This window comes from Anser brachyrhynchus, assembly GCF_964034855.1.
Source record: "Anser brachyrhynchus genome assembly, chromosome: 1".
In the NCBI taxonomy this organism is placed as follows: domain Eukaryota; kingdom Metazoa; phylum Chordata; class Aves; order Anseriformes; family Anatidae; genus Anser; species Anser brachyrhynchus.
The window spans coordinates 177,099,762-177,127,035 of record NC_137694.1 but is presented as its reverse complement, the minus strand read 5'-3'; the positions used below and the strand labels follow the sequence as shown (position 1 = coordinate 177,127,035).

General features: G+C 36.2%; 1 long non-coding RNA gene across 1 annotated transcript; it reads right to left on the bottom strand.

The window, feature by feature from the left end:
- Window positions 1–1,876: 1,876 nt before the first annotated feature.
- On the bottom strand, window positions 1,877–25,733 carry LOC308187592. The gene is made up of 3 exons (XR_013944811.1): window positions 25,043–25,733; window positions 9,843–9,972; window positions 1,877–5,027 (listed from the first exon to the last, which is right to left on the bottom strand). It is a non-coding gene; the product is annotated as an uncharacterized lncRNA (long non-coding RNA).
- Window positions 25,734–27,274: the final 1,541 nt, after the last annotated feature.

The window sequence follows — 27,274 nt, the reverse complement described above, 5'->3', positions numbered from 1 at the left end:
ACAGCCATTCTGGCTGAAGAAAACATAATCCATTAGATGAGAGGTGGGAGCAACCACCACAGTTGTTATCCTTGCTTTTAAAGAAATGACTTATGCTAGATTTCTGTGGGAAGCCCAAATATTTTGGTGGATTGTAGGCATGTTTGGGAGTTCTTTCAAATTGGATCCCTCGATCAGAAGATCACATAGGCTAGAGTTAATTTGACTGGACATAGTCTCCTTATGCTACCTGAGATGCACACTGCTAGCGTGCATGGCAAAGAATTCTAGTGAGCCACACTGTCTCTAACACATAGGATTCATTTAGTCAAAGGCAGGCATCTACATCTGAATTAACATTCAAAAGCTCCCTTTTATACAGCCTGTTGGAAGAAATAGGAACTTTTGAAGCCTAATTCATGTCATTCTAAGGTAGATATCTAGATCAGCTTAATAGATCAGCTTAAATAAATCCTAAGAATGTTTAATAATTTATTCAGTTTACTTTTAAGAAACTATATCACAAGCTTCCTTGCACATGTCTACAGTGCATGCCTACATCTGTAGGTGGGACAGACTCCAGGCCTTACTTCTGGGGCTGGTTTCTCATCAGAAAGATGACAACTTTCCAGGCCTCGGTGTGTGAAGAGGCAGGGTTCTAGTTATGTATAGGCTAATAAAGCCTAGAGGAACCTGCACAATTCAGACAGCAACAGACACAGGATAAAACTGATTTAATCTACCCCAAAACAACAGATTATTTTTTTTTGGAGGCTTTCTCTGGATTTTGATTTAAGATGTACTGCTGATAACCTACAAGATGATCTGAATTACCCTCCTCTCCAAAAAGCAGCAAATAAAGGAGGCTTTAGGAGTCTTCATGTCTCTTTTAAATTTGTTATTTGCAGAGCCACCAGATGTTGACAACTTTGTCAGATACATTACAGGAAAAAAAAAATAAATGCAAAATTATAAAAGTCCCAAGTAGCTTTACTGAAAGGAGTAGATATATAATTAGAGTGTTGTTATTATTATTATTATTATTATTGTTGTTGTTGTTGTTGTTGGTGGTTGTTGTTTTTGTTGTTGTTGTTGTTGCACAGCTATTATGACCTAACAGTTTCTGGTTTACTTAGAGATACTTGAGTTCACACACCACTGACCGAATGGCCTGGAACAGCCACTCAGAAATCATTATGCTTTTTTATGTTGAACTGGCTTCCACATAAAGGCATTCAGACACATTTGGACGTGGAATAGGGCCAGCTAGAGCCAGAAAGATATGTAAGGCAGAATTTACATGTAGTAAAAAAGATTGAATTATTTAGTCAGTAAAAGAGAAATGCTGAAAGGGAACTGAATAAGATAATTGATACAATATAGTACATAGGATAAAAAAAAATAATAAAATAAAATAGTTACTGTCATCTGTTCTGTCCCACATTATATTAAAAAAGCATAAAATCATAAAATAACAAAGATAAATATCCAGCAAACTATAAAAGATGCCTTTATACCAAATACTCTCAGCAAATAGAGTCAGAACTGCAGAAAATCATGAGAGAATATATTTCAACTATGTCTTAAAAAAAAGATGGATAATTTTATACCCAGTAATAACATTTGTAACTATGGTAGCTAAGATAACGATAAGGCTAATCAGATCTCTTGTTGTAGGGTATACTCTGATAACATGCTGCAGCCAGGAACGAATTATTTGTATCCTGTATGAACTATAATTTAATGCAGCTGGTTACATGTTCTATGGAGGAAGTTTCTGCTAAAACAGTAGGTGAAGGCAGTATTACAATCACTCCTTTGCACAGTGACTGTGATCTAGAATAATCAGTCTGAGTAGAGACATCTAAATTTAGTTATAGGTGAGGTTGTTAAACACATTAGTGAAAATGACAGTGTAGATTATTTTTCCTTGAAAAAAATGCACTTGTTTAAAATTGTTAAAAGAGGAATTGTTTTAATTTCAGTTTGTTTGACTTTTATTTCTTAAATTTAGTCTTTTACATAAAATCTGTAGAAAAACAGTAGTATGCAAAGTAGCTACGGAGAAGCCACATATAACAAGAAAGATTTCCTGCCTATGCACATTTTGTACCTTACACAAACTGTAAAACCTTGGTTCCCCGGGATTTCTTATAAATATAGTGACAGCAATACTAGCATAAAAAATGCCATGTTGATAATGTGTACAAATATTTAGAAACTAAACTGATACCGAAAGTGGGATTTATACACAATTTTTCTTTGATTAAATTATGTGGTAAGTTAGATTCCAGAAATCTAGTTAATTTGTCCTTTCAATTGAGGTACTCTTTCAAGTTGTCAAATTTATAACTATCCTTGTTATTAGATTTTTTGTTTGTTTGTTTGTTTTCTCCTAGGGAAAACCGCCACTGCCAACAACAAATTGCTTTTTTCTCTCACTGCTGTGAAATAAGCTGTTTTTACCACCTTTAGGGTAGAAGAGAAAAAGAGTGCTACCTATTTTTTACATTTTTGTAAAATCCAGTATCACAGACCGTACACATATAATCATTCAGAAAATGCTTGGTACCATTCTCTGATGCATTTAACACTGGTCTTGATATGCTACTGCACTGTAGAATAACAAAAGCTAGCACTTTATCAAAGCTTTTGACAAAACGTGCATCTCCCTCCTTTTACAAGGAGAGAAGACAAAGCACACGGTGGTGAAATGATTTGCAAAATAACCTGACAGGCCAATGGTAGAAATGTGCACAGAGATTAGCTCTTCGGAGTCCCACTCCTCTGGGATACTCACTTAAAGAGCCTTCTCTGCTCAGAAGATGATGTTGTCAGATAATTGTTGCTATTAAAAATAGAATTTCAACCACATGTTGCATCTAAACATTTGTAAAGAAACATACATTTATTATATTGCACTTCAGTGGCAATGGGTTTACAAAGGAATGGGTAAAATTATCAGTGGAGAAAAGCTTAAATTAAGTCTCTAGAGGTAATTTAATTGTCTGTAAAGAAAGTGAAAGTGGAACAGTCGTTTTGGTGACTGTACAAAAGGCATTGCTTTGCAAAGTCAGTAGTTACTACGCTTGTAAATATTCTGTGTCACCTATACAAAATGTGTGGAAAACAGTGAGCCAAACTAGGACTTTTCCTTTGAAAAGAGAAATGTGAGGAACAGAATATATGTGCAAAGTATAACACTTTTTCTTAGTAGCCCCATAAATATGGATCTATTTAAAACCATGGGGAGAAAGCTTAGCCCCAACCAGCTTCAACTCAGGCTTACATGCCATATACTGGGCACCCTGGGATGGAAATGTTTCTGTGGGAGGATCTGTTCTACTACTGAAATAAGACTCATACCTACAAAACATTTTCTATTTTCTCCTTGGGGGACAGTTCTGCTTCTTCCATATACACACACAAATTATTTGGCAGTAGATAAATTTACATGAAAATAGGTAGTTGCTGCCCAGGCATTAAGGTAACTCCACCTATATTTTGTGTGACTTCTGATCGCAGTAGGATCACAGTGTGACCAAATGTAACATTATGATCATCTCTACACCAGCTAAATATAACATCACAAATTGATGTAGCCAGACACAGGGAATGCAAAAACTCACAAATCTGTCAAAATATAAATTTGCTTTTTATGAGAGAAAGACTTTGACATAAGAGTGAAAACAATCTAAAATTCTAAATGGATGAGATAGAGGAGTCTACAAAAAGGTGCTTGATGCTATGCTAGCTTGATGTTATGTCCTAAAATACTTATTCTGGACTCCTGATGCCTCTCTAAAAGACAGGAATCACAGTTAGGTCATGTATCACACCTTCTAGTCCTCTGTGGGTGTTTTATATACTTTAGAGCGTCTAAAAAGACACCAGACACCTGAATTGCTTCTCAGATTTCTCTACAGTTAGAATACATGGAGAAAATAAAAATCTATCTACTTTTAATGTGTAACTCAGAAAGTAATGCTGCATCTAAATTGCTTGGTAAGTGTCTCTGTGGCAGGCTGGGAAGCCCTGGTCGCCTTATCATTCAAGTCAGAGACCTGGTAGGAGTGCAGAGTGGCTGCTTTCCAGCCTGTACAACTGAATTCCTTTTCCCTAAAAGCAATTGTTCACATTTTCAAAGGAATATATGACTAAATTTAAACTCTTGCCAGGAAAGGTTTGGGCAAAATGTCTTTTTAGTTCATACTAAGAATGTGGCAACTAAAGTAGACTTCATAATCCAGTCTGATTTTTAAGAAAACTGTAGGAAAAAAGGTGAGCAATAAGACTTGCCTGTGTGTAACATGCATGAAATTGATATTCATTATCCCAGACTGTCTGTTGCACAAAAAGACGCTGATCTACTATGTGTCAGGACATAATATGGAGAATGGAAGATTGCTTGTACTTTCCTCTTCATGGCTGCTTTCTCTATACTTTCAATCAGATTTTCTGGAAGCAACTTAAAACAGCGATAAAAGTATAGCACAAATTTCTCTTTCATTTCAGAGTGTTACAATAGCAGATTGCAATTCCACACTTTATCAGCAGTCAAGTATAAGCACATAAACCTTGGTAGTGTGAAAGTGTTGCAAGGTATGTGAACATTAAACTGAATAAAATATAAAACACATAATCTAAACAAAGGAAGTTAATATTTTAACCGTAGCATACATTTTACAAAATCATTAATTTCAAGTTGGTTAGATAAACAACAAACCAGTATATTTATCATCACACAATTTGAAAACGAATAACAACTTACATAAATTAAATGAAGACAATTATATTGCCTGCGAAGGTTAATTGATGGATTTACCATATAAGGCTAAAATGTATCAAGAAATAGTAAATCAAATGTTAATAATTCCAATTCATGAAGTGCTACATTTATCTTATTTTTCTAGTGCAGGTAATCTTGAATCCCAACAGAAAATTGTGCTTATTTTGTCTTCATTGATCAGTAACTCCGGATTTATGCCGACCAAAAGCTTCATCAACCAAAGAACATAACAATCAGAAGTCCAACAGAGTGAAACTGTCTGTAAGATAGGTATATAAACAATTACTGAATTACTTAAATGCCAGTTACATTAAAAGCTACCTTCTTACATATTGATGCTAAGCAGTTAAACTTTTTTTTCATTTATTCCATATGTGGACAAAAAAATGTCATAGGAAAATAATAAATAATAAACAAACAAAAGAAAATCCTAGCACCTAAGCATGTGCTTAAAATTAAACTCCTTCTAATTATAATAGTGAAATTCTCTGATGGTGTAAGCACAGATAACATGTAATTATCATCTTGATTCACAATCGATTTTTATGTTATTCTAGCAAAATTATAAAAAAAAAATCATCATTGTATCCTATAAATCACAGTTATTTTAGGCTTCTTTCTCTGTGAAAGGCTGTGTCTTGTGGACTACAACAAATGATTCATTATCCAAAAAACTTTATTCTTGGCATACATTAAGAGTTAGGACAAGAACTATGTTAAATTAGTTATATGAATTTTATGATCTCAGTACTAAGGCAAGCTAAAGAATAATTCTGTTTTGCAAAATCATGAAATATTTAACACTTTTATACTTCTACACACACAAAAAAAAAATCAAAAGAAAAATGTGTCCAAATACATATTTTTACAGAAGATACTTCCATCAGTTGAGCTTTACCTCCCATTTAGTTCCCTCTCTCCCAACTTTGGTTTCCATCTCCTTCTCATCGTTTTGTCACAAATTAATGAAAAGCATGGGATCTAAGAATCTCATTATAAAACTTCTAATGCACTATTTTCCCCCCACAAATATTATGGCTCAGATATTATAAAGAAATAAACAGAGAAACAGTCAGAAAATTTTCTCATTTTTGTTTAGACCTTCATCTTGTTAAACTAAAAAAAAAAAAACAAACAGGCAAACAGTAGAAAGATTTCTAAGGAAACTTAGGCTACAGGAAGAGAAATTCTTTGTTACTTATCCACTGAAACCTTTGATTGGATGAAATTTTCAATTCTTTTGAAAGTTCATAGTAGCTGATCTTACAATCTAAATAAAATTTCAGATTTCATTCAGGAGAGTATTGCATATCTAATTCTTCTCTCTTCCCCCTAGGGATGAAAAACTTGAGACATACCAACTATTTTATCTACTTAAATTCTTAAACATTATAGCAAGTGGGACTTGTATAGAATGACAGCAATCAGAAGGGAAAATGAGCTATTGCAGTCCATCCCAACACCTTTGGATAATGTGCACACAGACTGTCTTTTGGTGGTTACCCAGAAGTTTTGGTCTGGCTTCACCAGTTTGTTTCTGACAGTATAACTTGCAAATCCCATAATTTGCTTCTGAATTGAAACTGAATTCCTTCTGTGAGAAAGAAATAATTTATGTGGTACCAGTGTCCCAAGGTTCACTCAGAAAGGTAGCATTTTCAGGTTATCTAGAATTTATATGTAATTCAGAGTTCATTTGAATTTCTTTTTTCCATACTAATATCCAAGTTTAGCAGCAAGAATTCCTTTTAATCAAGATGCTTCCTGAGCTATTTATGCAGCAAGAGTTAATAAGCTATTTCTTGTTTTCTGCATATGGAAATTCTGAAGCATATATTATCATGGCTCAGCTTTTCCTTTGAAATTGCAGAAGCTTGTTTTTGTTTATGATCTGTCTCGAGTCTGTATAACAGACTGTCCAGGCCATACAACAGTTTGTTCTCCAGTCTGTTTAGATGATGCAGTGTTATCTGCAGTTGTTTGTTTATTTGTATTTCATTTTTAGGAGAGTCTGGTATGGCACCAGACAGCTTAGTTCTGATAAAACTATCTTATTAGAGCTTGGCATTCCTGTCCGAGTTTCTCCTTCTGCTTTCATTCTCTATGTTCCATAGAAAACTAAAGTAAGCCAGGCCCAGCCATAACAATGCTTTAGTGTTGTGTATACAATGTTTCTTATTATTTACAAGCTTGTTATTTTAGAAAACTGTTATAGATAATATTTTTAAGATGTTAGATATTTCCTCTGACACTTCATTTGTAATATAAAAGGGGCTTTGTTTTATGTTTAAAACCAAATATTTTTCAACCATTAACCAACATTAATAATACTATTAATCAAGTTTATAAACTGCTGTCTTTAAGAGTTTAGGAATATGACAATAAAATATTTTTCTTTCAGGCTTATTTTAGATTCCATCTTTTCTTATTGTTTGTTCAATGACAATATTTAGACTGGGGAAAAGGAGTCTTAAAAAAAAAAAAAAGTCTCAAAACTTTATCTAAAAAAGCCTCACAGCAAGTTCAAATATTTGAGAAATTAAGGTAATATCCTACTAGACTGTAAATTAGTCATCTAAACCTGGTGAAATTTACCCTGAGGTACTTAGACCTCAATCCGGTGAAGCAATAAAAATGTTAGTGGGGTTTCATCCAAGATTTGTGCAGGACGGATAAAGTTCCACATGACTAAAAGTGTAAAACCACAAAGCTTACCTATAAAAAGGAATAGGCAGGGTATTACAGGACTATCATCATACATTCAAACTCAGAAAATGACTAGGATAGACTGTCTGTTGGTAAGCATACAGAAGATAGCAAGAGGCTAAGTAACAATCAACACAGATCTGTCAAAAACAACTTATGTCATTCCAAAGAAACTTCGATCTGTAGTAAGGGAGAAAAAGATTTGTTGTCATATACTGCAATGTAAGTAATGTATGTGATATTGTGACACATCATGTTCTCACCACAAAATGAGTGAAAATTCATCTAGATCAAAATATTTTGAGTTGAATATTCAATTAGATGAAGATCTATGCTGAAAATGTAGATATCGTGATGCAGTGTCAAAATAAAAAGCTGTGTCAAGTGGTGGTCCACAGACATCTGGTCTGAACCTGGCACTATTTAATATTTTCATTAATTATCTGGACAGTGGAAGAGAGGCAATGTTCATTAAGTTTACAGATGATACCAAACTCAGAGCAGATGCGAGTATATTGATGCATAGGGTTAGAATTCAAAATGATTTACAAATGGAGAAAATAGCATAAAGTAAACAGAACGCAATTCAAAATGGGACAAGAGCAAAATATTACTTTTAAATAGATATAAATAACCATAACTACAACTGTGAGATCAACGAGTTAGACAGCAGTGCTGCTGAAAAATATTGAAGTACTGTCTCCAAGCTATCCAGCTATCACTTCTCCTCCTTTACCTTCTCTCCAGAAAAAGAGAAAAAGATGATGATGTATCATATGAAACCAGGAAACAGCAACAAGAATAAATAGTAGTCTTAAAAATGTAAGCTATGAGGACAGACTGAAAAAAATTAGAAAAGGTCTTGCTGCTAGAAGACTTGCATAAATTTCTCATGGAAATCTAAAATGTCCAGCGGTTTTCTTCTTTAGGTGATTAAGACCATCTCAAAGTTAACAAAAGACTGGGTATTGTGCTTATTCACTGGATGTTCACACAGAGATCTAAGCACTCTAGTTGAAGCTCTTTACAGTATCCAAGACGTAAGAAGAGACTGCCTGAAATGATATAGGAGCTTTGAAATGACAGTATTCTTCCTTCATAGTGGCTGGAGGCCAACACACACTGTACAACATATTGAAAGGCAGTAGATGCCTGTGTGGGGGCAACTAAATCCAACTCCAAAAATGACTTAGCTGCAGAAAGCAGGCAACTAAACGTCAATGTCCAAGTGATAATTACAGTCATTGCAGATCTAAGGTTTAGTTGCACACCACCGGCATCTAGCACTGATTTACCCTATGGTATTGTGCCTGCCCTCCAGAAAATCATGTCACATGTTGGCCTTGTGTCTTAACTTGCAGTCACATCTGCATGTCTCAGGTTTAACAGGGCATCTCAAAAGACCATTAGAACCTCTGTGTGTGGGTAACTGAATTGAATCTTAAAATAAATACTGCCAATGTAGCCCAGAGGGCTATTTAACTCACCTGAAAGTAAACATAAACACATTGTCAACTGAAAAGCTCTCCAGGCTAAGTTAGACTTCATTCAGTGACCTCCAGATGCTATTTCAGGAAAGCAGTTTTCTCACTGGTGTTGTGTCATATATGTCAGTCCCATCTGGATCTTTCAGACACATTAGGTACCACAGACAACTATAGGCATGGGTGGGCAGCTAAATCAAGACTTACATTTCTAGTGGCTCTTATGGGATCACAAGACTCTGAATATGTCTAAACACAGCATTTCAACTGTGTGTTTCACAGACCTGACAGACAAGTTTAGACAATTTAGGTTAACCAGTCTGTGATGAATTCCATTCTAATTTGATCAAAAGATCCCATTTGGTTACCTCATCAGGACTGAGCTAATATACGAAAAGAAGAATCTCGAGAAATTTGAGATATAAAAAATATTCAATCACAAAATGTTGGAAATATTACTTAAAAAGGTTGTTTTCCTTGTCCCTATGGCAAGGACAGGAAGCATTGCTCCTAAATTGTAGAAAGGGAGATTTAGTTTAGGCATGACGAAAAACTTTTGATCTGTAAAGGTGTTTAAGCACTGCAACAGATTACCATGGAATACTATGGAATTTCTATCAGTGGAAGTTTCTGAAAACAAGTTAGAGAAATAGCTACCATGAATCTTTTAAATCTAGTTTATCCTGTCTTAAGGACAAACCATTAGACTCTCAAACTGCTTTTCAATCTGCTTCTATAATCTTGAAGTATAATTAGTATCATTTCTCTTCCTTCTGTTATGTTTTGGTCTTGATATTGTTGACATCTAAATTATCATCATTTAGGTTTTGTGCTACCATTGTAACTAAACTATGACAGGTCATACCTCTTATCACTATACTTACAGGATGGCCACAGTCAGACAAATAGCACTTCACAACTCTGCACTCTTTTCACAGTTTGACAGCAGTAGAAAACATGGTGGGTGTGAGGTGCAAGGGGCAGGTCTTCCACATTTCACAAGAGCAATTACACCTGGACAGAGATTTTAAAACCATGTAAAAGAAGAAATAACAAAAGTTAAGTATACGGGGAAAAAAAAAAAATCTGTCAGGACAGACGTAACTTAGGTTTTCTTGAAGGCTAATGTCTGAGTGTGAAAAGCTGCAAAAATATACCTTGAATGGGTCAATTGGATCAATTAATAGAAACACAACAGGAAAGGTGTGAATATAATGTTATTCTGAAAGCTGTAATCATAAGAGACTTGAATAATAGGAACAGACTAAAAAAAAAAAGGGGGGGGGGAAGCACAAGAAGGAATTTCCAGTTTAAATTATGTTTGCAAGTATTTATACTAAGAAAGTGCCCAAACTGGGAAAATTGTTAGCTTTTACTGCCTCAGTTCTTGTCTAATGATGTCCCATCACTATTTCTTCTTTTCATTGGGTTCACGCAGATTTTAGAAATCTGTAACACCAATGTCTTCCACAGCATGTGAGCGGCACGTTCCTGCACATGGAAAATTGACAGGATGTTACAATTTTGCCCTTGGATGCTAGCACCAGATTATTACAGGGATTTTTTCCACTGTCTGCCAGAGTATGGTGAAGCAAAAAAACTGGTCACTCTGTTTGATTTGGAGGATCAATCTATTCTTATATGCATTGGACAGCATATTTAGGACACTAGGTATTTTGTTTCAACACTCCACAAAAGTTAAATTCATACAACAAACAATAACTGCACTTTGGGCTGAGTTCTGTGTTCCTTATGTGTTCTTGCTATTTTCTGCATTAACCCTTAGTTGCCAGATATCAGTTATCACTGTTTCCCTGTGATCAGTGTTTCTTATTATTATTTCTTCTCTGTCGCATCCTCACATCTTTCCTTCTAAGCCTTCTGGGGTTCCTCATACAGGGTCCTTATGAGGACCACAAATCTTTTCTGAGTGGCTTGACTTGATATTTTCGTTTCCTCAAATGAAATACTCAACATGATCTTCTGGACTAAGTCTGTCAAGTGGTCTACCCTAGAAAAAAACTGGCTGAAACACTAGCTGAGATCCTGGACATCACTGACAAGCATGAACTGGTAACTTTAAAAAATGAAATAAAATCCTGGACTGGGTATAAAAAGGTCACATGCCATACACTAACAGTTTGTTATAACTTGTGTGTTACACAGATAACAACCGGAAACAAGGCTCCATCTTATATGACTCTGTAAATATCACTTTTGGAAAGAAATATTCCTACACTTTACTTAAGATTTCGGAGTACCTGCATATTTTTGTAGAACTTGCACCTCCTTGCGAAAGACGGTCTTCAACATCCAGTTTGGGATTGTATTCTTGCATTAGTATCACTGTTTGTGACTTATTCGTCATCCCTTATGCCAAAGATCAGCATGGTCTGCACAAACCCACCATTGCTTGTTCAAACCTATAGCTGTTCATTTCTTTTCTTTACATAATCATTTCCTACCTCTGAAGCAAAATCCTTTCTGAACCAGAAGCTTTACAGTCTGTCTCTGTCTCTTACAAGTATTTGCTAAACTGTAGCTGCTAAGGAATGTAGGCTCACTGAGCTGAGCATCTGCCAGGAGCTATTTGGCATACAGTCAGGATGAGACTGCTACAGAGCCAACATCAATAGACAAACCAACTTCTGTGGTAAATGTGCAGCCATTGCGTTATTTATAAACTGTGTCTCTCTATGTGAATTTTACATGCAATCTGGCCAGTAAAAGTAGAGAGGGGCTTTTCCCTATTGTCTGACTCTTTGTTGAGATTCTTTCTCCAGCAGATCTTGGCAGATGTTCCCACTGACTTTGTTGTAACTACCATTCCTGTGTCTTCCTGCGCAGATAAAAGGGAAAACTTCAAGGCACTGGCCTCTAAGGATGCTATATAGCACTCCAGTTAAATACAAAGGTAGTCCTTGTCTCTGGATAAGCACAGTGCAAGACGCTGTAAAGTATTTCCAGCAACTTTACTGTGTTAGTGAATACACCTTTTTGTTATGCTGCCTTCAGAATAGAAAAGATGATTGAAAGATTGAGTTTGAAATGTGCATTGAAATTCTGTGATTGAGTTCAACCACAGAGTGTATCCTTTTACTCATCATTAATAAAAAATAGACATTTATTCTAATATCAATCTGCATCTGCAAAGTCTAACTTTCCACAAGCCAAAATACTTGAGAAATGTTTCCCTTCTGTAATCAAAGTGGCTAGTCTTTGTGATTTCATTTAAATATTTCTCCAGCACATGATGATATCTAGAAATATCTCTGTTTTCAGATGGTCTAGGAAAAATATTTCAATTTAACATATAAAATATTGAATATAAATTCTGTTGTAGAAAGACAGCAGTAATTACTTGAGTATTATTTTTACCCCAGGTCTGGTTACTTAGCAAAGGAATCTCTACTATAATATTTTCCTAAGCTTTCATTTCTCTACTTGAAACATCTGAATGGGACTAAGTATTTTGCAATCAGCTCTTTCCCTTGAAAAGCAGAAAGCAAAAGTAAGCAGTCATTAGGTACCTGGCATCTTTTTCTTCACATGGGAGAAAGAGAATTAAAAAAAAAAAAAAAAAAAAAAGAGAGTGTGGGCTGTATTATTTCCTACAAATTGTACACAAATGTTAATTTGTATCTCGTAATGATTCAGCTGAATTGGAATCCATGAGAATATTTAGGTTCCTTTCTGGAACTCTTCTGGAAGGTTAGTGACATCTCTTATTGAAAGTTTAGACAACGTGCTAGATCTTAGGAAAGTTACCTGAATCTGCACACTAAAATGTCAGCAAAATAGATGTTAAACACTAGAATATTTGCTGCATCCATCAATCAAGCCTATAATTTGACATTAAGAAACAATAAACCAGCATGATGCCCCAGTATTCTCAAATCAACTCTTGACCCATAACACAGTTCTGAAACACCTTCTGCACAGCCCACTTAGGCACATATGTCCTATTTCCCCATCTGCTCAGCTTTTCACCACTCCATCCAATGTTTATATGCCTAAATGTATGACTGGATTTTCCATGCAGAGTAACATATCAGTACCTCAAACCTCCTACTCAGATTTTTTTTATCTCCAAATACAGTTATTTTCTAGTAAAAACTCCAAGTGTTTAAGATCTGAAAGTCTGTTCATTACACCTTAATGAAAGCTTACAAGTCTGAGCCTTCAAAGATGAGAGCCTTCAGAGATATTGGTCTGTTGGAACACTGCCAGCCATCCAAATTCTAGACCTAAACCTACCTAGCAGAGGGTAGAGTTCATTCTGGTAATGGGAGGTAATGGAGTCTTGTATATTTGTACAAGTCTCCAAATAAGCTCATAAATGACTAGAAAATACAGTATTTTATTTCCTCACAGTTTTTTTTGTTTTTTTGTTTTTTTTTAAAAAATGAATTTATGGTGCAAAAAGACAATGAAGGATGGCCTATGAAAGCAACTGTAATCATTCCTGAAGAAACCTCAAGCTAAAATCTGCACATGAAAATGAATCCATTTTTCTCGTCATAAGATACATAGACATTTCCTATTTGAGTCTTGCTATTAGAGGATAAGGTTTATTAAATGAAAATCCTTTTCAAAAATAGAGAAGTTGAGATAGAAGTATCAACAAAGGTAAAGACCAACTAAAGCAAAATTTTAATTTGACCCTGCATGACAGGATCTTAATGAAAATAAAATACTTTAAGTTGTCCATCTCTTTACATTAAATTCCAGGTTGAACTTGCAAAAATGAAAACCTAAACACACAATTAATTGTCCGAGGTTCCATCTGAATAAATTGTGTAGGGCAGGAAGGAAGATTTGGAGCAAGGCAATAAAGTATGTTATGAAATAGAGAAGTGAACCAGAGTAGAAATGCAGCCACAGGAGCATGTCAGTGGAAAGATTAAGTACTGCAAAGATGCTGGAGCTGACTCTTCCTTTCACCAGCTGATGTGCTTCTGGTACTTTCAGGATAATTCCAGGCACTCAAAGGATGGTTGTGGAGGGCAATCACAAATGGCAAAGACGGAAAGGGCAGCTCCCCACATTGCCTGAAATAGCTACAGACTATAGTGGTCCTGAGCAAGAAGGAGCTGCTGTCACAATTCTGAGGGGAAAAAAAAAGGGAGTCCTGGCCTGTGGCTAGCTATGCCAAGGACAGGGAAAACTGGAAGGGAAAGATAAGAGGAGAGCAGATGTTTGACACTCGGTACCAGAGAGGAAACCTCTACTGTGGCTGTTGAAATGAAGAGATCCCCTGTGAGAACCATGTCTCAGAAGGCAGCTGCCAAGTCAAATAGCCATTAAATCTCAGCAGAAACAAACATCATCACACTATGCTGTGTCTCTTTAGTAGACCCAACAGCAGTTCACACTGGGCTAGTATCAATTGTACCATACTAAGCCTGGACAAAAACACAGGTCAGAGCGACAAAAGCATGCACTTTTAATTTAGCGGTTTGAAATGAAAAGAAAAATGTACTAGAGAAAAAAAAATCTGTGAATTAAACTTGTATTCTTTGTTATGGGTAGTGCCTCACTACTATGCCCTGATGTAAACCCTATGTCCATGCTGGTCTGAGAAGCATTTTAATAACACTGGATTTTTACTAGTGCAATGTATGTATTCCAGTTTGGGATAACAGGGATTCTTGCCACCCCATGTTCCTTCTCTGTTGCTCCTGAATACCTGTACAAGATGGTATGAAATGAATTCATAGACCTGGTTATTCTTTCTGTGTAGAGAAATCCTGTCAGGAAGCTAGGTAAATGAGAAATACACTGAATTTGATTCCACATAAGACACCTGTTATATCTTTGCCTGGGGAAGAGAAAAATGTTACAGCTACCTGAAAGCACACAGGTGTCTAGTAGTAGGAAGGCAACTGACTACTGCATCAGTTCAGTTGATATCTAGAAAAATAAAAGCAGCTCTATAAATGTGGACAATTTCCTTTTCTGTGCCAGAACAGAGAAGTTAAAAACAAGTGAAAGCTGAAAGAGAAGCTTTAGATTTTGGACTGTTTAGACAGGCAAGAAAAAAAAAAAGGAAGGCAGCTGTAATGGCAAAGGAGGAGGATGTGATGCTGATACTATAAGGTGTCTTCGAAGATTGTTCAGCTCAGACATACAAAATACATTGCCCAAACACAAAAATCTTAATCCTTTGAAGAAAATGAAAAAAAAAAAAAAAAAGAAAACCAGGAAAAATTAGAAAATCTACTCTTTCCCTCCCTTAATAATGCAGGATCTTCAGACTGTCTATCTGTATTGGTCAGGTTTCTACCCTGATTCCTTTGTCTAGTACCTCCACCTATTCAGTCATGTGGAAAGCAAAGGTAGGGTCCTACTGGTGACAATTCTGCAATACTGTTGCAGACAATCCCTCTTTCTTGGCTGGCTAATATTATACTGGGTGATCAACACACTTAAGTGGAAGCACTAAGTTCACTTTCTGCAGCAGGAAACAGAAAGGAGTTGAAGCATAATTCTTAAAATGTCATTACCATGATGGTGGACAACCACAGCAGATGGCTTGATGTAGGCCATTTATTCTTGCCGATTTCTGATAAGCTGTCCTAGTTGTATAAGAAGATCGAGTGTTGAGAAATCAAATAGAACTTGATGTGATGGTTGGGCAGACAGAAAGTAGAAGGACTAACAATTCTGTGATAGATTTGAGGGAAACAGTCCTTGGGGTAAGGGACAGTGGAATTGGTGAAACAGTAATAATAAAAGAGTATAGAAATGGTGGTTTCTTTGAGACAGGAAAAAGGAACTGATGAATTACTGAAGAAGGACAGGAAGAAACTGACAGACCTTTGAGAAGAGAGACATAATAAGGAATTCATAGATATCCTTTGGGTGCGTACTATGCTGAGGGCAAATCATATATTGCTGATTGTGACAACACATATTATAAGAGGCCAATGCAATACTTGGTTTGAATAAAAGAGACATACTCCAGGTAAGAAGCCACATGAATAGCATATAATATGAAAGTAAGCATAATTTGGATAGATAAATAACTAAGTGCAAATCAATAACAAGCAAGGAAAATTGATCCAACAAAGTATAGTTTCAACTTCTGACTGCAAAGATTAAGTAATAAAACTATCACAGCAGGTAAGATCATAAATCATTTGTTGAATCTAAGCCTAAAGCTGTTATATGTTAATCTAATGATTTCAAAAGTAAGATTTACTGAACATATTTATGAATTTTAAAAAAAATGTAATTAATAGTATCAGATGTGTGAGAGGAGGTTTAGGGATCCCAGCTTGTTCAGCCTAAAGAACAGACAGATGTGGGGAGAGTTAGCAGCAGCCCTCCCTTACATGTGAGGAAGTTAATGAAGAGGACAGAACCAGGCTCTTCAGAGCTGTGAAAGGTGAGAGTAAAAAAGAGAATGGGCATAAGTTGAATCAAGAGGAGTTTTCAGACCAGATGTAAGGAAAAGCTTTTTCATGATGAGGACAGCCAAATGAAGAAATAAGTTGTCCAGAAAGGTTGTGTTTCTATCTCTTGAGAACTTTAAAACCCTACTAGGCAAAGTCTTGAGTAACCTGGTCTGATTTCAGAGCTGACCCTTCTTTGAGCAGGAAGCTGGAGAAAATGATTCCCTGAGGTTCCTTCCAAACTCAATTATCATATGATCCCATGAAAAGATTTTTATATTAGTGTGTAATTGCTGCCTTCTGTCTACTTAGGAAAAATGCTAATGCTATCTTTATAATATCCTGAGGGTACGTGGCTATGTGTACCTCCCCCACTCAAGTATGTGTTTGCATGAGACACACTATTTGGTAATTTTTAGCACATGAAAGGACATAAAAAGGAAAGGAAGTCAATCAAATATTTTTTAGTAAGCCTGTATGTACCATAGAGCAATAACAATAAAAGTGAAGAAAGGTCAGAATGGATTAAAAAGGAAAAGTTAATAAAAGTAGAATGTAGCTCCAGATTTATAAAATGTTGCACATTCATGTGAAGAATACACAAGATTACAGAATTAAATTGGCATGCACTGCAGTAGTAGCAATCTCTCACCAAAACTGTAAATCTGTAAGACATTGAAAAGCATAAAGGGGTTCTAAAGGACACTAAGTTAGTAAACAGAAATTTTCTGTTTTCCTGCACATGACCATCTAAAATTCACCTAAGATGCAGAGAACAGCCAATATGATTTCAGCAAGTTGACAACTTGGATTTTATGTGATATAGATTTCAGAAAATGTGAAAAGGAGTAACAATTTCAGACAATGAATGTGTCATATCACCAAGAGTTGGTGCGATGAATAAAACATAGGTATTTCATGCACATAATAATTGCAAAGTGGACAGAAATATTACAAATCAGCTATAGGCCTACCAAGATGATTTTCTGATATTGATATTTTTTCTTCTGTATGGATGCATTATAAGCTAAGTCAGTAAGTACTCTCAGACTGTGCAACAGCTCTTTAGGAGCCATTAGAGCATATTGAACTAATGACCCATGGATAATCAAAGTGTCTCATTCACTTAATGATGTATCCTTCATTCTAGTTCCTATGAATATATTATATTTGCTTTCCTTTTTGGTAATAAAGAGTGGGCATTAATTATGTCTCAATTGCTGTAAAAATCCTATTGAGCTACCTGCATTATTAAAATATTGATTCTTTTTATTTTATTTTGATTGTTCTGGAAGGTTTTCATAAAATCAAAAGCACTATTTTTCCTTTTTTTTTCTTTTTTTTTCTTTTTTTTCTTTTTTTTCTTTTTTTAAGAGTAGAACCTATTGCTTGGTATACCTCAGTATTAAATGTTTATGTTCTAACTGGTATCACATTTCACTGACATCACTGTTAATGAATTAACAATTGTGTATCCTGAATTTAAGGCCAAACAGAGTCTTGTCAATGGAAATGTCAGAAAAATAGACATGTTGCCTTCAAATATTGACTTTTAAAAACTTTTGTCACTAATAAAATGTCTGAGTGAGGTTGCTCAATAGGGTGTTGAGCAGTATCGGTGGAACACCTCTTAATAATCAACCATACTCTTCTTCTGTATACTTACTAAAGTTAAACAAGGCCAGAGCTTTCTAAGTGATGCAAACACATTAAATATAAATAAATAAATAAAATTACCATGCCAAACAGCTTGAAAGCTGAAGGAAAACAAACAAACAAACAAAAAATGCCAGGGGCAAAGGTAGGATGAAATAAAGTTAACAGATGGACAGTGGATTTAAGACTATTCCTAGATTACATGGAAGATTTGTTGCAAAATCAAGAATTCTGAATCTCTAATCCAGTGTGTTGCCCAAGCAACCAGCTTTTCGCTGGCTAGACAACTGAAATCCTTGAAACTATGACTCTGTGAAACATACTATTAAGTGATACTATGACACTTTCCCCTTATTTTTTTTTTCCATTGCTTTCTGGTGCAAGAATGATAAAAGAAAACAACAACAACAACCACCAGCAAGCAACTAAGGCTATTTAGAGCCATTACCTTTGAACGTGAGCATTAAAAACAAAACACTATTAGGGCAATGAAGACTATGCGGAACAACTCCAATTCTGAATCTTAGAATTTGTTAATTTCTCTACTTCTATTTCATTACAGTCAGTATCTGCTACACTGTCCTGATTTCCGTTAGGTCAGAGTTAATTTTCCTCCTAGTAGCTGGTAGGGTGCTATGTTTTGGATTAGGATGAGAAGAGTGCTGATAACATGCTGATGTTTTAATTGTTGCAAAGCAGTGTTTAGACCAGGCCAAGGACTTTTCAGCTTCTCGCTCTGTCCTGCCAGCGAGCAGGCTAGGGGCGCAGCAAGAGCTGGGAGGGGACAGACCCAGGACAGCTGACCCAAACCGGCCAAAGGGGTATTCTATACCATCTGATGTCATGCTGAACAATATATAGGGGTGGCTAGATGGGGTGGGGGGGCCGGCTGCTCGGGGATAGGCAGGGCATCGGTCAGCAGGTGGTGAGCAATTGCACGGTGCATCACTTGTTTCGTACACATTATTAGTAGTAGTACTATTATTATCATTATTATTATTATTGTTATTATTATTTTCCTGTCTTAATAAACTGTCTTTATCTCAACTCACAGGCTTCACTTTCCCATTTCTCTCCCCCATCCCAGAGAGGGAGGGGGGAGGGTGAGCGAACGGCTGTGTGGTGTTTAGCTGCCAGCCGGGTTAAACCACAACATACACTCAGAATCTTTATTGGCAAAAAGTAGGCACATCTTACATATATATAAAAGCAATAATTTATGTTAGTGTAACTGAAATCTTAACATTCTAACCATAATCCAGACATAATTGTAATAGAAAAAGAAATAATAATGCAGTTAAAAATTTTATACATGCACTTTCTTTCTGCCTTTTTTTTATAGTGTTATGATCACCCTTGCTCTGCTTTTGGGGGTCAGTGTTTTATTTCTTGGGAGGGAGAAGGAAGGGGGGGCATTGTTAAGGTGAGTTGTCAGCACCTGGAGTTCTTCATTGGAAGGAATATGTTTGTGTTGATAGTTTCTTCTTCACTCTGGGATTCATTTTGGGTCCTTTTTGTTTGCTAACTTGCTTTTACACCTTTGTTCTATAGTTGCTGATCTGCAACTCCAAATTTACTGTATATGCTACTCTTCACATATGTGTACATACTATTTATTTCTTATTATTTCTATCCCTAAAACCAGATTGCCCAGGTCTGTGTTCATTTAATAGACCATGGGTGAGTTGTGGGGTCTCCAGTCCCCATTCTGGTGTCCCATTACTTATCATCCCCTCACTATCTCTATGCCACACTCATTGTTCCTACATTTCAAGGCCTCTCATGTCATACCAGGACTGCATTTCTCTATGTTACATCACTACCTTAGAACCATAAATATTGCATACTGCACAGAAAACTGCCTGATTCTACTATCCGTATAAAACTATGGCTTGACCATACACAGACAATAAAAATAAAACAAATTAGCTGTAGATATCTAGTCAATTAGAGAAATTGCTGTGACAGCTAAACCATGTGACATAAAGCTGCAGACTGGAAAAGACAAGTTCAAGCAGAGCAGACATGACAAGACTCAGTCCTGAGGTCTTGCAAACTCACTGTGAAGCTTGTGGCCTGATACTGATAATGGCAATGCTGTAATATAGGACTTAAAGCTTACATATTTTGTAAGCTTTTTGGTATTTTTTTGTATTTGGTATTATTTTGGTATTTTTTGTATTATTTTGGTATTTTTTTGTATATTTTGTAAGGTCCCTGCAATATCAAGATACGAAGGTCCAAGGTAAACACTGGAATGAAAAGTCTGAACATTGAATTTCCTGTATTTTGTAGGCTTTAGTCAGAACTTATCTCTGCCTATTATTACCAGAATTTATTTAATAACAATTAATGGTGGAAAAAGTAATCAAGGTATTGTGTAGTGCGTATTCAGTGACCTAATCGTTTTGAAAATAAACCCTTATTCTGGAGTTTTAAGGGGCAGTCTGTAATCATAGAATCACGGAATGGTTTGGATTGGAAGGGACCTTAAAGGAATCATCTAATTCCAACCCCCCTGCCGTGCCACCTCCCACCAGACCAGGTTGCTCAAAGGCCCCATCCAAGCTGGTCATGAACACTTCCAGGCATGGGGAAATCTACAACGTCTTGGGGCAACCACTTCCAGTGCCCTACCACCCCCTGAGCAAATAATTTCTTCCTAATATCTAATCTAAATCTGCCCTCCTTTAGTTTAAAATCATTATTCCTTGTCCTATCACTACACTCCTTGACAAAGAGTCCCTCTCCTGCTTTCCTGTAGGACCCCTTTAGGTACTGGAATGCAACTATAAGGTCTCCCCAAAGCCTTCTCTTCTCCAGGATGAACAACCCCAGCTCTCTCAGCCTCTTTTCATAGGAGAGGTGCTTCAGCCCTTTGATCATCTTCATGGCCCTCCTCTGGACTAGCTCCAGTAGGTCCATGTCCTTCGCGTGATGATGGCCCCAGAGCTGAACACAGTACTCCAAGTGGGGCTTCCTGAGAGCAGAGCAGAGGGGGAGAATCGCCTCCCTTGACCAGCTGGCCATGTTTCTTTTGATACACCTGAGGATACAGTTGGTTTTCTGGGCTGCAAGCGCACATTGCTGGCTCTATGTCAAGTTTCTTGTCATCCAACACCCTCAAGTCCTTCTCATCAGGGTTGCTCTCAACGCATTCTCCATCCAGCCTGTATTTGTGCTTGGGATTACCCCGGCCCAGGTGCAGGACCTTGCACTTGGCCTTGTTGAACTTCATGATGTTCACACGGGCTCACCTCTCAAACCTGTCCAGGTCCCTCTGGATGGCATCCCTTCCCTCCAGCATATTGACTGCACTGTAATAGTATATTACTACTACACTTATAATAAAACATTGTTGTCAAATAACTGGGTAATAGATATTCCTTCCCCAGCCCTCCACTAAGTGCATATGATAAAGTTCCTGCATGACTCTATGAACTTTTCTGCCTCCTTACATTATCTACATATTTTAGATGGGAGGTAATCCCATTTTATAATGGCAGATGACTAGCTGTGTTGCTTCTTTGCAGATATTTTTCTACAAATAGACCTTCATCTTGCCACCCCTACAATTTAACAGCACTGGGATTGCTGTTCTTAACACTACACTACAAACCTTATCTGTTTACCCAGGCTTTCTCTGAGGAGACTGTATAAAATGAGACCCATAATAACTGCCTATGGAAAATGAATGTGGTTTCCTTAATAAGTGCAGTATGTCTTATTCCTCTTCTGTCTTTCTATAGGGACTATACAGGAACTCCTATACAGGAATTCTGAGACACCTGAGGTAGCTTAAGTTGCTATCTAAAGAAATTGGCAAGGTTTTCGCAAAACAATATGTTTAAATGGAGTTGCTTAAAAACAAAACAAAGCAAAAAACAACAAACAAAAAATTGCATCCTTTTCTGCCCGTCTATTGTTAATTTTCTGATCTTTATCAGTGACTCAATACTTATTTTAATATTTCTTCTCAAAATTACCAAAATTGCCTACTGAGCAACAATCCATTTCAATGCACAGTAAAAGAGCACCTTTTATCCTACAAAGTTTGTCACCCTTATTTTAGCAGTCATTTTACATGAGAAAATTTTTCTAAGCATGACTCTCTTACCTAATATTTATGATACTTCCCTGAAAAAGTAGAGACCTTGATTCTAGTCCCAGATCCAAAATTACATGTTTGCTATATTAAACAGCTACTGGAGGAGGAAGAATCAATAAGAGCTGGAACAGAATTCAAACTGAAGTTCTGTGTATTTGACTAGGAAGTGCTGCCAGGAGCACGTGCATGGTCCGTCAGCAAAGAATTTACAGAAAGTATGTGTCAGAGGCTGATGGTCATCATTTCGGATGATTACCTGGAAGGCGGTGGATGTGATTTTTAGACCAAACTTGCTCTTAGTCATAACACCATGCAAAACTGAACAGCTTCAAAAGGTGGAGATAAGAATGTATCCCTCAGGATAACTATCTTCCCATACCATCTGAATACAAACACATACACCATTTTTTTTATTGCAGTTCTCAAAGGCTGCTAGTTATTACATTAAATATGAAGACTTATTGTATGTGTCCCAAATTGTTGCAGATAGAAAATAAGAAGTCAAACAAGTTCCTGTGGAGGTCCCTTGGATGATGCTATATTGTGATAAAATTGTTTCATTGGGATACTCAAACTCATTATTATTATTATTATTACTATTTACCCTTAGACTTAAAAACAAAAACATGAATAATATTGTAGTTAATGAATAATATTGTAGTTAATAGAAATTTTGCAGAAAAACACTGTATTTTCTCTTTCCTCATACATGGAGAGGAGAAAGTTCTATATAACTGTGTTTGTGGAACCACGGTTTCTTGAGAATAAGGCTCAATCCAGCTCTAGTTTTCCACACAAGTATTTGTTCTTCCCAAAGCCCCCAAAATAATGATACTGTTACCTTACCCATACTCTGTAAATGAAAATTACTAATCTCTTTGCCTAAAAGAAAAAGCTTGTAGCTTATTTATTTCAGCCTAGTTATTTTAGAACTACAGGGCTTCAAAGGGGAAATCATTTTAACTGAAAAAAGAACACAGATTCCCTGCAAAAAGATTTTCTATTTGCCAGCTGTGCAGACTACTACAAGTGTCTAAGCCTGAAAAAATAAAATATTGTGCAACATTTCAGGGCTTCTATACTGTGATTGTAAAATATCTGGGAGGTTTGCCAGACTCAGTCAAAAGAAGAACACAGGATTTTCTCATCACTAATAACAATGACCTGAAGTCACGTTGAAGATTGTAAGGTCAATTTCTCTCTTAAATCGAAAAAAAAGAAAATAGTAGAACAGATGTGGGTAGTTGCTTCTGTATTTATAAATTGCATGACAGCTGGGTTAGGCTATATGATCTCCAGTTTCTATGCATTTAAGGTGTTTTTTATTGAATCGTTCATGGTAATCAGATAAAAGCGTTAAAGTGCATTTTTCAGGTATAACATAGTTGAAGTAGCCAATTTTATTGCATATCTCTAAAATTGAACACTTCTCTTCATTAAGTCTGTTCAGACAACTTTACCAGGTGGAATGCAGATTTCAAGGAGAATTTTCTGGATTTGCATGATCAGTTAGAAATTCACACAGCATATAGGAATGTGATCATGATATTAGTAAATTTTAAGTAGAAGTGTAAATTCCATGTAGCTGTGTGAAAGATAATCCTAATCAAAATCACCTACTACCAGATATTTGATTGTGGTTTGTTGGTTTTTTTTTTTTTTAAGTTTACAACTGTAACAACCACAGATGTGTAACCAACATCCTCATAATATTTATTCCACCATTTTAGCAGTGTATAATTCTATAAATAGGAATTTTTACATGTAACAGGATTTCTGTTACTCCATTTCATATACTAAATTGACCATTTTATCAGATACATCATTTCTAGTTACTGACTCATTACTTTTATATGCTGACACAAGACACGCACAGACTACACACCAGTATTTCTGGGTACTTTTTTTATTTTCATTAAAATGCCAACCATCTGCTTGTGGATGTCAGCATCTAGACAACTCTTTTGTTTAAATCCCAGCATTTTATTTGTAGTCCCTTATTGGGCAAAACACGTAAATTACATTTCTACTTTTTTTTTCTTCTTTACAGAGTGCAATTCATTTCAGCTAATCTGCACCTTTTAACATCAGACATAGTAACCTACTGTGCCTAGATCTATGAGACGAAAAAGGAACCTCCTGAGAGCAGTTTATCTGCAACATCTTAAATGTCTATCACAGAATGAGATAAATCTTTGAAGATGCCTTCTGGCTCCTTGACATAAGGAGAGAGTAGGTGAATAGCTGGACTTAAAGGATTAACTTCTAACACTTACATCACAGCACAGAGCAAGAGCTTAGAAAAGAGGTCTCAATTAACTAAAACTGGGAGCTAGACCATTTTCTAAACTTCAGTGACCACAGCCAAACATTTGATCCATAGTTGTTTCTCTAGCCTATATCATCTGTACATCAATTATTTCAGAAAAATAATTGGTGAGCAGTATGAAATACTTTTAATATTTGCCAAACAGCAAAGGAATAGTTTGGTAGCCATCCAGAAACGGTAATGAGAAAAGTAAGGGAAGTAGAATGAATCAATTTTAGTATACAATATCCTCTCCCCCCAGAGTTCTAGAAAATTTGGGAAAATAAGTTGAAGCAGACCTCAAGCAGCTTAAACTTGTGCAATCAGCCTTTACAGAGCAGATTGTCCTAAGTCTCTCTGACCTTGGAAATGTTACAAGGGTGACATTTACACATAGGTGACCTGCTTCTGAATGACAAGTGAAATGCTTAGACAAGAAAATATACCTTTTTGTTTTCACAGCAGTCTACATATTACAGTCCTCATCTTTTTTTGAATTCCACTTCAATAATGAGGGTGTATTTGTTATGTACCATGCAAGGAAAGGACTCCCCTGCCATGGACAGACCAAAGTTCTGAGTTCCAGCATCACCAGCACAAAGCCCTTGAACCTACCAAGCGTGACAGCTGTACTCTCCTTCTCAGCAGATGCAGCCTCTACAGAAGTTAGAAGATAATAAGCAATCCTTGGGTTCCTTAGTAAGACCAGAAGTGGCATTTCCTCCTACTGCAGCCCCCATCAGCCTCCCAGCTGTGTTGCATCAGCTCATCATTCCTATTAGGGCCTCTGGGGACTACAATAAATAGTAAGCATTAAGAAATACAGCAAAGTCTAACAGTGTCCTTGCATCATTCGTTACCATAATGACAAACTTGCAGCAAAACAGCCAAGAATTTACACTGATCATTTTTCCATTCTCATGCTAGAAGACGAAGAATTCACATGGCTCTGTGCTTGATCTTGAGATCTCCTCCTTCTCTATATAGATATTCCATGCTTGCTTACAGGTATGGTTTTGTTGGTTGAATAAACAGGGATTTAAACACAGAGTTAGCTAGTTTTCTGACATTCCTTCCTACTGCAGGTATATATAAAATCTAGTTTTGATGAACAGAGGAAGAACTGTTGAAATTTCATCTGATCTCAGCTGGTAGAGGCACACTAAAGAGCAACTGACGTTTTCACACTGCTCCTAATTCACTGCAAGACCCTGCTGCCCATTAGCTATTGATTTTATACACATCTGCTGCAGATTATAAATAGTGACTCATGAAGCCTGGATTCCTACTCCTCTAATACACGGTTAATACTAGAATTACCTTAAGATTAAGTGCACCTGAAGTAGTGCTATCAGCTAGAACAGCTTCCAAACAATAGGGTATTTTGTTGAAACTTGTCTTCTGTGCTGAATCTATGCTTACTGGAAACAAAGCAACAAAGAAGGTTTATGGAGCACAAGATATTATAACAAAAGGCCGCCCAGGTCATTGATTCCTATCCCCTGCACTAACAAGCATCTCCTGCATCGTATAATCCCATTCAAAAATGTATTAAGCTCCACTTTAAAGATACTTAAGTTGTTTCCCTTTGTTACTCTTATTGGAAGGCAGTTCCAGACAGGTGGAAGGTGGCTAGACAGTTGTATTGATCTCTGAATTCCCTGGAAATTCTATTTATAAAATGTTAAGCACTTTGTTAAGGATTTCCAAGTGGGTGTTTCTGATTGCTCAATACATAACAATTGTTCTGCTGATAACAATCCTCTGTGTGTTTCATTTATAATGAGCCATTTTATTTTCCTTGTAATAATAGCATATTGCCATTTCATGCAGCTGTTATGTGCACTTTATGAGTGTTCCACTGTTTTTTAACATAATTGACTCAGTCCTTTCAGTTACCAAGCACCTTATCTCTGATTTCAGTGAAAGAGCCTAAAGCAATACCCTAAAGTATTCACTGTATCTAAGGACCTTATTTCAGGTAGGCATGCTTCTTTTTTTTAGTCATGCATTTGAAGTGCTCTGTCTCTGTGCATAGTTTTTATTAATACAAAGTACTGAGTATAGCATTACTAAGATCAACGTGGATTTGGTTTTGTTAAATCTTTAGCAATTTTAACCTATTTTTAAAATAAAATTTACAACTAACTATGAAGGCCACATTTTGGTTTCATTTATCTGAATTTAGACCTGGATTAAAAAGACAAAAATAAATATTGCTTATTTCTTTTTTTTTCTGTTGTTTTGTTTTGTTTTTTTTTAAAGAGCCTATACATAAGAGCATATAAAGTATATACCACATATGGTAGCAGTGTGCTCACTTGCTGTGAGTCACACTTGCCTTCCTGACTCATTTGAATTTGCTCATGGACTCTGAAGTATGATTATAATGACCAGTTGTAATTACCAGAGACTTCCACTGCAGCATCCCCATGAAAGTAGATTTCTTAGCTTTCAGGATCAAAATTTATCCAGCATTTCTTCTGGCCTCATGTTTGAAGGAAGCAATGTTATACATGTGACTTTTTAAAGAGGAAATTAAGATTAAAAATGTTATTAAAAAGCTACTAAACCTACATGTCAAAGTTCTGTGTGGGTACATTTTGCATCTCACTGGCTTATAGAATACATGTCACTGATAATTTCAGCTGTTCTTTTTCTGTATCCATCTCTGACGTTTTTACCACTATGTGTTAATGAGTTAACTCCTGTAAATGAAATCCTGAGCCTTTTGCAGTTGATGAAAAAAAAAAAACAACCTTCCTATTTTCAATTGGAATTATTGTCTTTCAGTAAGGTTACTGCAAGGATCAGATCTTTGTGCTACCAGGAAGTACTGTCACTTTA